General features: G+C 42.7%; 1 pseudogene; it reads right to left on the bottom strand.

Annotated features, from left to right (window-relative positions):
• The window catches only part of LOC122926206, a 139,325-nt pseudogene that overhangs the window by 7,680 nt on the left and 117,685 nt on the right, over positions 1-13,960 (bottom strand).

The following is a 13,960-nucleotide window of genomic DNA, read 5'->3' as shown; positions in this document are numbered from 1 at the left end:
AAATGATTTGATATGGGGCAGAAAAAGGGTCCGCATTAAATTACAATATTTGCGAATGGCCGCAAGTAATGGGGGCCTAGGCCTGCCCCACTTTCAAATCTACTATCTGTGCGCACAACTACAATGGTGTGTTAACACCGGAGATGGAGTATTATTATCCCATATCCTAGGTCAACGCCAACAGCACGTAAATAATATTTTTAGTATATTGGAATCCGGGCTGCTTCAGCGCGTAGATTACTCTTGCCCCATAGGGGTCGCGCTACAGAAAGCCTGGAATAAAATCAAGGTACTGATTCGTGCTCCTCAAATCTTGGACTTCTCCCCGCTATGGGATAATCCTGCACTAACAGAATTTCTGACACTTAACGAAAATGAATACTGGACTCGAAAAGATATCACATTAGTTTCACATATATACACGAAAGGGAAAATCAAACCAATAAGGGAACTGATACAACAGACATCAATAACTGCATTAGAGCACTATAGATATTGTCAATTACAACACGCATTAGCATACACGCTCAAAAAAACACCTCCGACAGGAGTTACCCAGGGTTTTTTATTATTTTGTTATAATATAGTAGGGAATAAAGTTAAGATTTCACTAATATATAGGAGATTCATTGAGGAATTAAGCACTATCACTAAATTCAAAAGTGTAGATAAATGGAAGACGGATATTGGGGAATGTAACCCCTCACAATGGCGGGAAATATATCAAAATATTAAGAAGGCCTCCTTTTCACGACAACACCGATTGATACAATTTAAAATAATACATCGTTTATATGTTACCCCGAGTCTATTATCTAAAATGTACATTAATAAGAGTCAAGAATTTAGCTGTTTGAAATGCTCTCTCGTAGCCGCAGGGCTTGTACACATGTTGTGGGATTGTCCCGCCATTAGGACCTTTTGGGGCTGTATATTTCAGACAATGGCGGTAAATAGTAGGAATAGCCCCCCTTTGACTATCCAAGTAGTTGTGCTTGGACTTTTCCCCCCCGAGTACAAAAATAAAACCACCAAAAATGAACAAGCGTATTGGCTGAAGGGATTTCTATTGGCTAAGGTGTTAATCCTGAGACAGTGGGTGAAAGATAGACCCCCAACAATAAATGAATGGCAAAGTTTAATGACGAGAATAACACATTTTGAGGGCATGAAACGACGTGGGCTGAGCGATGCCATAGGAATGGGTGTATAGAGAGGGGAATCAACTAGTAGCAATATCTTGATCAGAACCGACGACCCTTTTTTCGGTGGAGGCTACGGCATAAATATAGTCTAATAAATCATTATATATCCTCAACAGATAGATTCTATCAACACAGTCCACATTAAGCAGGATTGATATTGTAAAGGATTGAAGAAAATATCTATGAGGGGGGTAGGAGTACTCCGCCGCCCCTCGTGGCGGCCGCACCAAGCCAGGCGGGATGGGTGGGGATTGATGGGGGGGCGGGGGGGGGATGGGCTTGTTTTGGCTTTTGATATCTATGCCAGAGAATCGATATCAAAGCCGGGTCACCCGGACTACAGATATCTTGTTATATATGTTTGCTCTATGATACAGAAGCGATACATTGTTGTATATGGAATTGTTATATGTGTTCACTGCCTGTGACCAGATGTCTGTTTTTATACTGCTTATATTTGGGAAAATAAAAATATATATTAAACAAAAAAAAAAAGACGCTTTAGTGCATAGCTTCTTTCGTCCGGTTCCACCTAAGACCACCTGGCTGAAATCAAATCTAGTAGGCACTTACCCGTGTGGAGACTGCATCTTCTGTCCGCTTGTCAGGAGGTGCCGTACCTTTGTCAATCCTGTGGATAAAAGAGAATATCAGATCAGACAATACATCAATTGTAAGACCACAGGTATTGTCTATGCCATTGAATGCCCTTGCTGCAAGATTTACGTTGGCAAAACATCCCAACAGTTTAGGAGAAGGATCTGTCAACACATTAGCAGCATTAATACCTCGGCAGATACCTCAATCTCCAGACATGTGAGAACCCATCATGGTGGTAATTATAGGACACTCAAATTTTGGGGGATCTGTAAAAAATCCTTGGGTGCTAGGAAAGGAGACCTGGACGTGCTTCTTCTACAAGAAGAAACCAGGTGGATATATCGCCTTGACAGTCGTAGCCCAAAGGGGCTTAATGAAGGCTTTGCATTTACTGCCTTCTTATAAATATGAGAGGAAAGTTCTTATTAATTTGTGGATATTTCACATGTAAATCCACCCACCTGGGTAGGAATGTAAGCTCACATTGAGGTCTGATTCAGACGTTGAGACAGACCAGTATTTATGACATCAATATTGGATTTATAGTTTTATGGATTCAATATTTTAAATAATAGCTATAATATCTATTTTCAAATAATCATCTAATATCCGCAATAGGTCTGACATCATTGGGGTGGATAGTACAGCCATGGTACTCTACAATTGACATAAGGAATATGTAGGTGAGCAATTGTTGGGGTATTAGCAGGTTCAAGTAGGTTTTATAAGTCTGCATACTATAATTACACCATTGCCAGTTGTATTCAATTTGATAACTGGTTCATTAATAAACTGTCTTATATGTCAAAGTATAGTCATGTAGTAACTTTTGTTAATAGTGTGGCCCGATTTGTCGCTAATACCATGTAGGCACTTTATTGGATACAGCCAGGGATTCTTGTTAGGCGATTGGTTCTAGCCATCTACCATATGCCAATAATTTACCCCTTGTTGTTGCTGTACCTTCCAGCCCTTCTTTGGTTTTTGAGGGGTTTGGAGTTGGTGCGCAGCCCTGTGCCGCGCAGGTCATGCGCAGTCGTGCGTGCGGCAATTCGCGGTCACTGGTTCGTCTGCGCGTGCGCCGCAGTGACTGCGCACAAACAATGACGTCACTAGGTGGCGACGACGGACTCCCCATGATACGGTGTATGCGCCGCAGGGCCAGCGCACTAATAATGACGCGGCCTCCCTATGACACGGCGAGTATTCTCTGTGTCTGATGCGGATTGGCTGTGGACTCTACCCCCCCCCCCTATGATGGATAGGTAGTTAACACCTGCCAATCAGAATTTTCACTATTTCAGTTTCCGGTTTTTGATGTCATCCATTGCTGCCCATTACCCCTGAGGAAGCCAGTGTTACTGGCGAAACATGTCGGGGGGCAGTGTTAGGTTTTAATGTGCGGTCACCTTCCTACTGTGTGTTTTTCATGAGTAGTCCGGATGGATTACAGCCTTATCACTGACAGTAGCTGGCATTTATAGGAGAATCAATAGTGTTATCCACGTCTGGACTAATAGGCAGGAGATAGGTGGCACCTATATTTGCCTGGGTGTTCTGATGACACAAATCGTACACCAGTACACATGCAGTAGATGTGAAAGCAAGGCAATTAGATGTTACTGTAGCCATTAAGTGCAGACGTGGTAGGGTAATCAATTTTCCTTCTTACATTCAGGGGCAGGGATAGTGTATGTCCCCCCTCCCCTCGTTTTTCTTCCCTTCTCTTTTTTTCTCCTATGTCATTAAGCCAATGTCAACAGCAGTGGGTTGGTGGCTGTGTTTTTAATATCCTATATACTTTTCTGTTTCAATGGTCGGTACCATTGCGTTCTATGCACCTATTCAGGTTTTAATGTATATCGAATAAAAGTGATATATTAATTTGACTTGGGCCAAGATAGGTTTCTTTGCCTACTTAGGCATCTGTAAATAAAGTGAATCTTATGAAGGGAAAACTAAAGTGCCACTGCAAGGGGGGCATCGGCCACAGGCTGTGCCGATGCCGCCACTTCAAAGACAGACCTCCCAAGTGTCTCTCTTTTGGAGGGACATTCCCTACTTTTAACCCAAGTCCCTCTCTCCCTCTTTGCTCCTTAAACGTCCTTCTTTTTGATATGCTGTATATATTATATGCATTATTACATTTAGGGCTCTTTCACACAAGCGGATCCCGTGCATTGAATCTACTGCGTGAAAGAGAGCCAAACCCCGTTCCAGACAGCAGAGACACGGAGCAGTAACATGATTGATAATGCTCTTTGCCTCTCTGTGACCTTTTTACTACAAAATCACAGTGAGAACTTTATCTAAATATCACAGAGAGGCACAGAGCATTATTAATCATGTTAATGCTCTGTGTCTCTGGTGTACGGAGCAGGGCTTGGCACTCTTTCACGCAGCAGATTACCCGCACAGCATCCACTCGTGTGAAAGAGCCCTTACACTATTGATCCAAAAAGTGTTTTTCTGGTTCCTATCTGTATATTTGGGCCTGACATGTTTATTATTTCATTATTTGATGCAATTAAGATTTTAAAAAAAATCTATATTCAGAAACTTTTTGAGCTATTATGTAATTGAAGTGTATAAATATGCAGAAAAAATGGATCTTTCACACAATGAACTCAAAGGCCCCTTTCACATGAGTGTGACTGATTAGGTCCGGATGCGTTCAGGGTGCGTTCAGTGAAAGTCACACCATTGCGTTCAGTTGTTTAGTTTTTTTCCGTGCGAGTGCAATGCGTTTTGATTAGAGGTGGGACGAATCAAATTTTTTATTGAATCCGAAAAGGTTCTCGAATATATCAAATCTTTTGAATCTCTAATCCTACGAATCCTGTACATAAGAAGATCATTGGGAAGTGCATTGGTACTATGACCCCCATCATCAGCCTGCCACTCACATATCAATAGACAGCAGCAGACCAGCGCAATACAATTTACAAGAAGTCACTACTACTACTCCAACCCTCTCCTAAAAGCATGCTCGGTGCTGTAGTTTCAAGAGGCTGGACTACGGACTTGCTATGAGACGTAAAGCAGTTCAGTGAGTGGAATGAGAAACATAGGAGAACACAGAGCTGCACACACAACTTACCCCGGAGCTCACAAACACATCTCTGCAGTGCAGCAGCTAGGGAAAGTTCACGGGTAGGGAAATAGCAGGCGTCTCGGGAAGCGCGGGGACGTGATGTCGCTGCGGGATTCGGCAGATTCAAATTTGGGAAATTACGTCGGGATTCAAGTCCACGAATCCCACAAATCTAGCAAAATTTGAGGGATTTGTGGAATCTGTCGTCATCCCACCTCTAGTTTTGATGCATTTTTCAAGCGTGTGATAAAAAACTGAAGATTTACAAATAACATCTCCTAGCAATCATCAGTGAAAAACGCACTACATCCACACTTGCTTCCGGGTGCAATGCGTTTTTCACTGAAGCCCCATTCACTTCTATGAGGCAAGGCAGAATGAAAAACGCTGAATATAGAACATGCTGCATTTTTCACACAATACAGAACTGATGCGTGAAAAAAACGCTCATGTACACAGACTCATTGAAATGAATGGGTCAGGATTCAGTGCGGGTGCTATGCATTCACATGGCGCATTTCACCCATGCGGAAAACTCGCTCGTGTGAGAGGGGCCAAAGAGGGACTCTTTGGATATCAAAAAAGTTGGGAGATATGCAAAGAAAGCACAAGACACAGTCTGAGGCGAGATTCTCATCTCACCTCATGGAAAAAGCAGGCCTGACCACATGGTCTAAACAGGCTCCAAGATTCAGGCTTTATATAGGGTTGCCATCCATACGGGATTGTGTTAAGATATATGACATTTTTTTGTATGCCCTTTTACAGCTTATCCATCGATCTACAGTCATATGAATATGTTGTCTGTTTGTTAACCAGGAAGTGTTTAAATAAAGTTGCACACAGAGGCTGCGCAGTAAGAGGCAGTGTGTGTTTCTGAGGAAACAAAAAGCATGGTGCCTGTGTGAGTTTGTCCTCCATCAGAGATCTGCTGTAATCCACAAGATCAGTTCAGAAGCAACTTAATCCGGTTATCCTATCTCTTAAGTAAAGAAATGGCAACAGGTTATGGGCCCAGGAGAGAGGGAACAAGCCGATGGAACAGGCTACTTTTCGATGGAGATGAGAAGAATTATGAGCTGTGGGAGACAAAATTCCTAGGCCATCTACGCTTGATGAATCTTAAAGAAACCATCCTGCGTGAACCAGCAGATGGAGTAGACCCTTTGCAAGATAGGAATAAGAATGAAGAAGCTTATGCTGAACTAATACAATTCCTAGATAAAAGTCTATCTCTTATAATGAGAGAAGCAACTGATAATGGAAGAAAAGTCCTGAGAGATCATTATGCTGGCCAAGGTAAGCCACGTATCATAAATTTATACACAGAACTAACATCTCTTCAGAAATCTGAATGTGAAAGTGTCACAGACTATATCAGACGCACAGAAACAGCTATTACAGCACTTAGAAATGCAGGAGAGACCCTCAGTGATGGACTATTAGTTGCTATGATTCTTAAAGGCCTGCCTGAGTCATTCAAACCATTTGCAATCCATATAACACAAGGTAAAGAAGATATGACTTTTACTGACCTTAAAACCCAGTTATGGATTTTTGAGGACACTGAAAAATATCGTAGCAGCACAAGCACTGATAATGTTATGAAGGTCAGCACCCCTGTTATACCAACAAAGGGGAAAGACATCATTATCTGCTACAGTTGTAATCAGAAAGGTCACAAAGCCAATGCATGTCCAAGCAGAGTGAATAAAAGGAAGACACAGTGGTGTAATTATTGCAAGAGCTCCACTCACAGTGAGACATTGTGCAGACGAAAAGCACGAGACAATGCAAAGCATGTAGTTGATGATACAGAACAAACATTTGCTTTTAAAATAAGCGAAGACCAGTTAAGCAATCCTGTAACAAAAAGCCTGATGGTAGATACAGGAGCAACATCGCATATTATTACAGACATAAGAAATTTAAAAGATTTGACACCTCGTTTAAGCCAGAGAAACACTACATGGAGTTGGCAGATGGGAAAAGAACTCCCGGTGTAGCACTCAAGAGAGGCGACGCAGAAGTGTACCTAATGGACAGTAAGGGAAAACAAATGAGAACATTGCTACAAAACGCATTATTTATCCCCACATATCCACAAGACATTTTCTCAGTTGAAGCAGCAACAAGGAATTCCGACAAGACGACAGTATTCTGGCTCATAAGAATGGTACAAAATTTATTATAAAGAAATACAACAGGCTTTACTATTTGGGCACCTATAAGAGATGTGAAGACAGTTGTTATGGTTGTTATGATATTCAGATATGGCATAAAATCCTTGGTCATTGTAATTACGATGATATCTTGAAACTACAGAATCTAGTAGATGGAATGAAGATCCAAGGTAAGGTTGATAAGTCCAACCTGAAGTGTGAGATTTGTACCCAAGGGAAATTTGCTCAGAGTAGAAACAGAGAGTCTGACACCCGTGCAAAATACCCACTTGAACTAGTACACACAGATTTCACAGGTCCTATAGAGCCAGTTGCAAAGGACAGATTCAAATACATCATAGCGTTCACTGATGATTATTCTGGTGCAGTGTTTATATACTTTCTGAAAAACAAGATTGACACAGTTCTAGCCACAGAGAAGTTTATCGCTGATACTGCCCCCTATGGGACCATCAAGAGAATGAGGTCAGACAATGGTACCGAATTCACATCGAATGACTTCCAGTCACTACTCATAAAGAGGAGCATAAGACATGAGACTTCAGCACCTTACTCACCACATCAAAATGGAATGGTTGAAAGAAACTGGAGAACACTGATAGAGATGGCAAGATGTATGCTAATAGAGAGCAAAGTACCAAAAGAGTTATGGACATATGCAGTGATAACAGCAGCTATGATTCGAAATTGATGCTTTAACAGTCGTTTGAAGCAAACGCCGTACAACATACTGACAGGGAAGAAACCAGACTTTTCAAAAATGAAGATTTTTGGTTCAGAATGTTTTGCATACAAACACGATAAGAAAAAGCTGGATCCAAAATGCACAAAATGAATTTTTGTAGGATATGACAAAAATAGTCCCTCTTACCTGGTGTATTACACTGAAACTGGCAAAGTCTTCAAGCACAGACTAGTAAAATTCATTGAAAAGGATGTAATCGAGAAACAAACTCAGACTGAGCTGTTGGACAATAATGATGATGACTATGAGGAAAGGAGTGTAATTCCTGTATATCAAGTCCAATGACTAAAGAGACCCCAGATTCTTTAGTGGAGATTGCAGAGGACAAAGATGATGACCAGGGTACAAGATACCCTACAAGAAATAGAAAAACTCCTCAGTATTTAAATGACTATGTACTAGAATCTGTTCGTGATTATCAGGTACTGATGAATATAGATTACTGCTATAGAGCACATGATGTACCCCAGACCTTCAGAGAAGCCATGGAAACACCCCAGTCACAAAGTTGGTTAGATGCAAGGAAAGAAGAGATGGAATCAGTAAAAGAGAATGATACCTTCACATTGACCACATTACCAGAAGGTAAAAATTCAGTGGGGGGTAGATGGGTATATGTGATAAAAAGCAATGCAAATGGAACTGAAACGTACAAAGCCAGGTTTGTGGCAAAAGGTTATAGTCAAGTAAAGGGAACTGACTGCATGGAAACTTTTTCTCCAACTGCAAATTTTACTTCATTACGCATTTTGCATCAAATGGATGTGAAGACAGCTTACTTGCATGCCCCAATTGATTGTGATATATATATATATATATATATATATATATATATATATATAGACCAACCAGAAGGCTTTGAGATATATATATATATATATATATATATATAGACCAACCAGAAGGCTTTGAGATATATATATATATATATATATATATATATATAGACCAACCAGAAGGCTTTGAGATCAAAGATGACACAAATAAAAAGCTAGTTCTCAAACAAAACAATCGGGAAGAAACTGGAACAAGATGCTACATGATTATCTATGTTCAAATGCATTTATACAAAATTCTGTAGACCGTTGTGTATATGTCAAACAGAAAGGCAATGAACAAGCAATATTACTAATATGGGTTGATGATCTGATCATTGCTGCAAGCAATGAAAAACTACTCAATGATGTGAAGTTAACACTTGCGACAAAATTCAAAATGAAGGATCTTGGGAAACTGAACTATTTTTTAGGCATCGATTTTAGACAGACTAGTGAAACGGTGAAGATGAATCAGAAGAGATACATTTTGAAAATGATAGAAAGATTTGGTATGTCAGATTGTAAACCGAGACCTACTCCCTGTGAACAAAAATTAGATTTCGATGATAAAAGCGAACTTGCAGATGTAAAAAGCTATCGGGAGATAGTAGGCAGTTTGATTTATGTGGCTACGTGTACAAGACCAGATTTGAGTTGGACTATAAGCAAACTGTCACAACATTTTTCACAACCAAGTGTGCAACACATGATCACTGCCAAACACGTACTGAGATACTTGAAAGGAACTGTCAATTTTGAACTATGCTACAGGAAATGTAAAGAGAAATTAAAACTAGAGGCGTATAGTGATGCCAGTTGGGCCTTAGACCAGATTGATAGGAGTAGCACAACAGGATATTGTTTCAGCCTTACTGAAAATGGACCTCTGATTTCTTGGAAGTCAAAGAAACAACCAACAATAGCACTATCTTCCTGTGAAGCTGAATATATAGCATTAGCCGCAACCACACAGGAGAGTCTATATCTTGCACAATTGCTAAGAGAATTGGACAGTGAATGTCAGTATGAGCCAGTAAAGATTTTTCAGAGTGCGATAGCTCTCGCAAAGAACCCAGTTTACCATCAGAGATGCAAACATATTGACATTAAATTTAATTTCCTTAGATCTGTTCTGAGTGAAGGCAAGATAGATCTTGAGTATTGTGCTACGGATAAAATGGTAGCAGATGTTATGACTAAACCAATAACAAAGTTTAAACTTGATAGGTTTGTGAGTTATATTTTTGGAATATAGATAGTAAAATGATGTAACTGTACCAAACTATTTCTCATAAGCAGTATAAGAGCAAGTGGGGGTGTTAAGATATATGACTTTTTTTTTTATATGCCCTTATACAGCTTATCCATCGATCTACAGTCATATGAATATGTTGTCTGTTTGTTAACCATGAAGTGTTTAAATAAAGTTGCACACATAAAAAAAAAAAAAGAGGCTGCGCAGTAAGAAGCAGTGTGTGTTCCTGAGGAAACAAGAAGCATGGTGCCTGTGTGAGTTTGTCCTCCATCAGAGATCTGTTGTAATACACAAGATAAGTTCAGAAACAAGTTATTCCTGTTATCCTATCTCTTAAGTAAAGAAATGGCTACAGATTGCCGCTGTTATTGGACCCAACAGGTGAGTTTTAATGTTAGGACCCGTCTTATAGAGGTCGCCTTGGCGTTCGGCAGACGGGCTCAAATGATTTTGTACAAAATAAATTTGCTAAGCATCTCTAAATTATTAGCATAGCATTTGCAATGTGATATACTTTTGTACTCTACTTTTGGTTTGTGTTTGTCACTAGGTGCATTACTATTACTGGGGGCACTAATGGGGGCTTTAATATTCCTGGGGAGCCACAGTATGACTAGTGATGTCCCAAATAGTTACCCGGCGAACAGTTCCCGGCGAACATAGCTTGTTCGCGTTCGCCGCTGCGGGCGAACATATGCGATGTTCGGTCCGACCCCTATACATCATCATTGAGTAAACTTTGACCCTGTACCTCACAGTCAGCAGACACATTCCAGCCAATCAGCAGCAGACCCTCCCTCCCAGACCCTTCCACCTCCTGGACAGCATCCATTTTAGATTCATTCGGAAGCTGCATTCACAGTGAGAGGAGGGACAGTGCTGCTGCTAGGGCATTGTTCTGTGTCCACAGACTCATCTGCTGTAAGGACAGCATCCTAACAGCACCCCAAAAAGCCCTTTTCAGGGCTGGTACATCAGTGTGTCTTTTTAAATTATATATATATATATATAAATTGCAGTTGCCTGGCTGCCCGTGTGTGAGAGGTTGCAGGCTCAGTCACAGACAGCACGTGCACACCATTCATACAGGGTGTGACAGAAAATACCTTGCAGAATTCTATTAAAATTTTATTAAAATTTTTCTGTGATATTATCACTTTTGCAAATTGCAAGCCCGTGTGTGTCAGGCCCACACAGACTGTATTGTGGCCACTGGCTAGGCCTCCACTCATACCGTTAGAGGGTGTCATTCACTCAAATACCTTGCAGATATAAAAAATTCTATAACATTTTTTCTGTGATATAATCACATTTGCAAATTGCAATACCGTGTGTGTCAGGCCCACACAGACTGTATTGTGGCCACTGGCTAGTGGCTAGGCCTCCACTCATACCGTTACAGGGTGTAATTTACTCAAATACCTTGCAGATAAAAAACATTATATTAAAAAAAATTCTGTGATATTATGACTTTTGCAAATTGCAAGCCCGTGTGTGTCAGGCCCACACAGACTGTACTGTGCCCACTGCCCACAACTTATATAGGGTGGCACAGTACCTTGCACGCATAAACCACTTATCTAAAAAAAAATGTCAGGCAGAGGCAGGCCACCCCGCAGGGGCCGGCGTGTTCGTGGTGCTGTGATTTCCACTGGCCCTGGAATAATGCCCAGTGTTCAGAGGCCATGTACCCTGAACCCAAAAAATTTGGAAAAAATAGTTGACTGGCTTACACACGACACCCAATCTTCAACAGCTTCCGCTAAGAACCTTGACGCACCATCCTCCTCCAGCTTAGCTTTGGTCACCACTCTCCCGCCCGCCGTCACCACCACCACTACCACAACAGCCGCTTCACTTGATCCCTCAGAGGAGTTATTTACACATCAGGTGAATGAAATTAGTGATGTGCAACCATTATTGACAGGGGATGTAGATAACAGGGATATGTCTCCGTCAGGCAGCATTACACACATGGACGTACAGTGTGATGATGATGTTGTACCCGCTGCTGCTTCCTTTGCTGAGGTGTTAGATACAAGTGAAGTGGTTGATGATGACGATGTGTCCGTGGATGCCACGTGGGTGCCTGCTCGAAGAGAAGAAGAAGAGGGGGAAAGTTCAGAAGGGGAGACAGAGAGAAGGAGGAGACGAGTTGAAAGCAGGGGGAGGTCGTCGCAAGGAGCTAGTGGCACAGTCAGACAGCATGTATCAGCACCCGGGGTCAGCCAGACAGCATGCCAATCAACGCATGCTGTTTCCACCACCAGAATGCCGTCATTGCAAAGCTCAGCAGTGTGGCATTTTTTGTGTGTGTCTGCCTCTGACAACAGCGATGCCATTTGAAACCTGTGCCAAAAGAAACTGAGTCGTGGGAAATCCAACACCCACCTAGGTACAACTGCTTTGCGAAGGCACATAATCGCACATCACAAATGCCTATGGGATCAACACATGATGACGAGTAGAAGCAGCACACAAGCTCAAAGCCACATCCTCCTCCTGGTCCAGCATCTTCAGCCACATCAACCACTGCTGTCCTCCTTGCCCCCTCTCAACCACCCGCCACTCCGCCTTTCACCTTCAGCAGTTCCATCTCATCTGCCCACAGTCAGGTGTCTGTAAAGGAAATGTTTGAGCGTAAGAAGCCAATGTCACAGAGTCACCCGCTTGCCCGGCGTCTGACAGCTGGCTTGGCGGAACTCTTAGCCTGCCAGCTTTTACCATACCAGCTGGTGGAGTCTGAGGCCTTCAAAAAAAAAATCACTATTGGGACACCACAGTAGAAGGTACCCGGACGATTTTTTTTTTTTTCAAATAAGGCAATCCCAAACCTCTACTCAGTGATTGAAAAGGAAGTCATGGCATCTCTGGCATACAGTGTTGGGGCAAGGGTACATCTGACCACTAATACCTGGTCTGCAAAGCATGGTCAGGGCAGGTATATCACCTACACTGCGCATTGGGTCAACCTGCTGACGGCTGCCAAGCATGGAATGCATGGCTCTGCAGCGGAGTTGGTGACACCGTCATGACTTGCAGGCAGGCCTACTGCCACCTCCTCTACTCCTCCTACTCCATCCTCTTCCATAACCTCCTCGGCTGAGTCCTCTTCATCTGCGGCGTCTGGCTACACATCAACTGAATCCCCCCAGCATCCCAGGGGCTATTCCACATCCCGGATACGACAGTGTCACACTGTCTTGGGGTTGACTTGCCTGAAAGCAGAGAGCCACACCAGACCATCACTCCTGTCCACCATGAACGCACAGGTGGATCAGTGGCTGACCAACTGGAGATCGGCAAAGTGGTGTGTGACAATGGAAGCAATTTGTTGGCGGCATTGAATTTGGGCAAGTTGTCACATGTGCCGTGCATGGCACATGTGTTGAATCTCATCATACAACGCTTTGCGTCTAAGTACCCAGGCTTACAGGAAGTCCTCAAGCAGGCCAGGAAGGTGTGTGGCCATTTCAGGCGTTCCTCCACGGCCATGGCGCACTTTTCAGACATTCAGCGCCAAAACAACATGCCAGTGAGGCGCTTGATTTGCGACTGCCCGACACGTTGGAATTCAACACTCCTAATGTTGGACCGCCTGCTCCAACAAGAAAAAGCCGTCAACGAGTATTTGTATGATCGGGGTGCTAGGACAGCCCCTGCGGAGCTGGGAATTCTTTTGCCACATTACTGGACGCTCATGCGCAATGCCTGTAGGCTCATGTGTCCTTTTGAGGAGGTGACAAACCTAGTCAGTCGCACCGAAGGCACCATCAGCGACATCATCCCATTTGTTTTCTTCCTGGAGCGTGCCCTGCGAAGAGTGCTGGATCAGGCTGTAGATGAGCGTGAAGAGGAAGAGGAAGAGTTGTGGTCACCATTACCACCAGAAACAGCCTTGTCATCATCGCTTGCCAGACCTGTGGCAACGCTGCAAGAGGAGGAAGAGGAGTCAGAGGAGGAATGTGGCTTTGAGGAGGAGGAAGATGAACCACAGCAGGCATCCCAGGGTGCTCGTTGTTGTCACCTATCTGGGACCCATGGTGTTGTACGTGGCTGG

This window comes from Bufo gargarizans, chromosome 2, assembly GCF_014858855.1.
Source record: "Bufo gargarizans isolate SCDJY-AF-19 chromosome 2, ASM1485885v1, whole genome shotgun sequence".
Classification (NCBI taxonomy): domain Eukaryota; kingdom Metazoa; phylum Chordata; class Amphibia; order Anura; family Bufonidae; genus Bufo; species Bufo gargarizans.
Note: the sequence above shows the minus strand (reverse complement) of the source record. Positions and strands in the feature narration are given on the sequence as shown.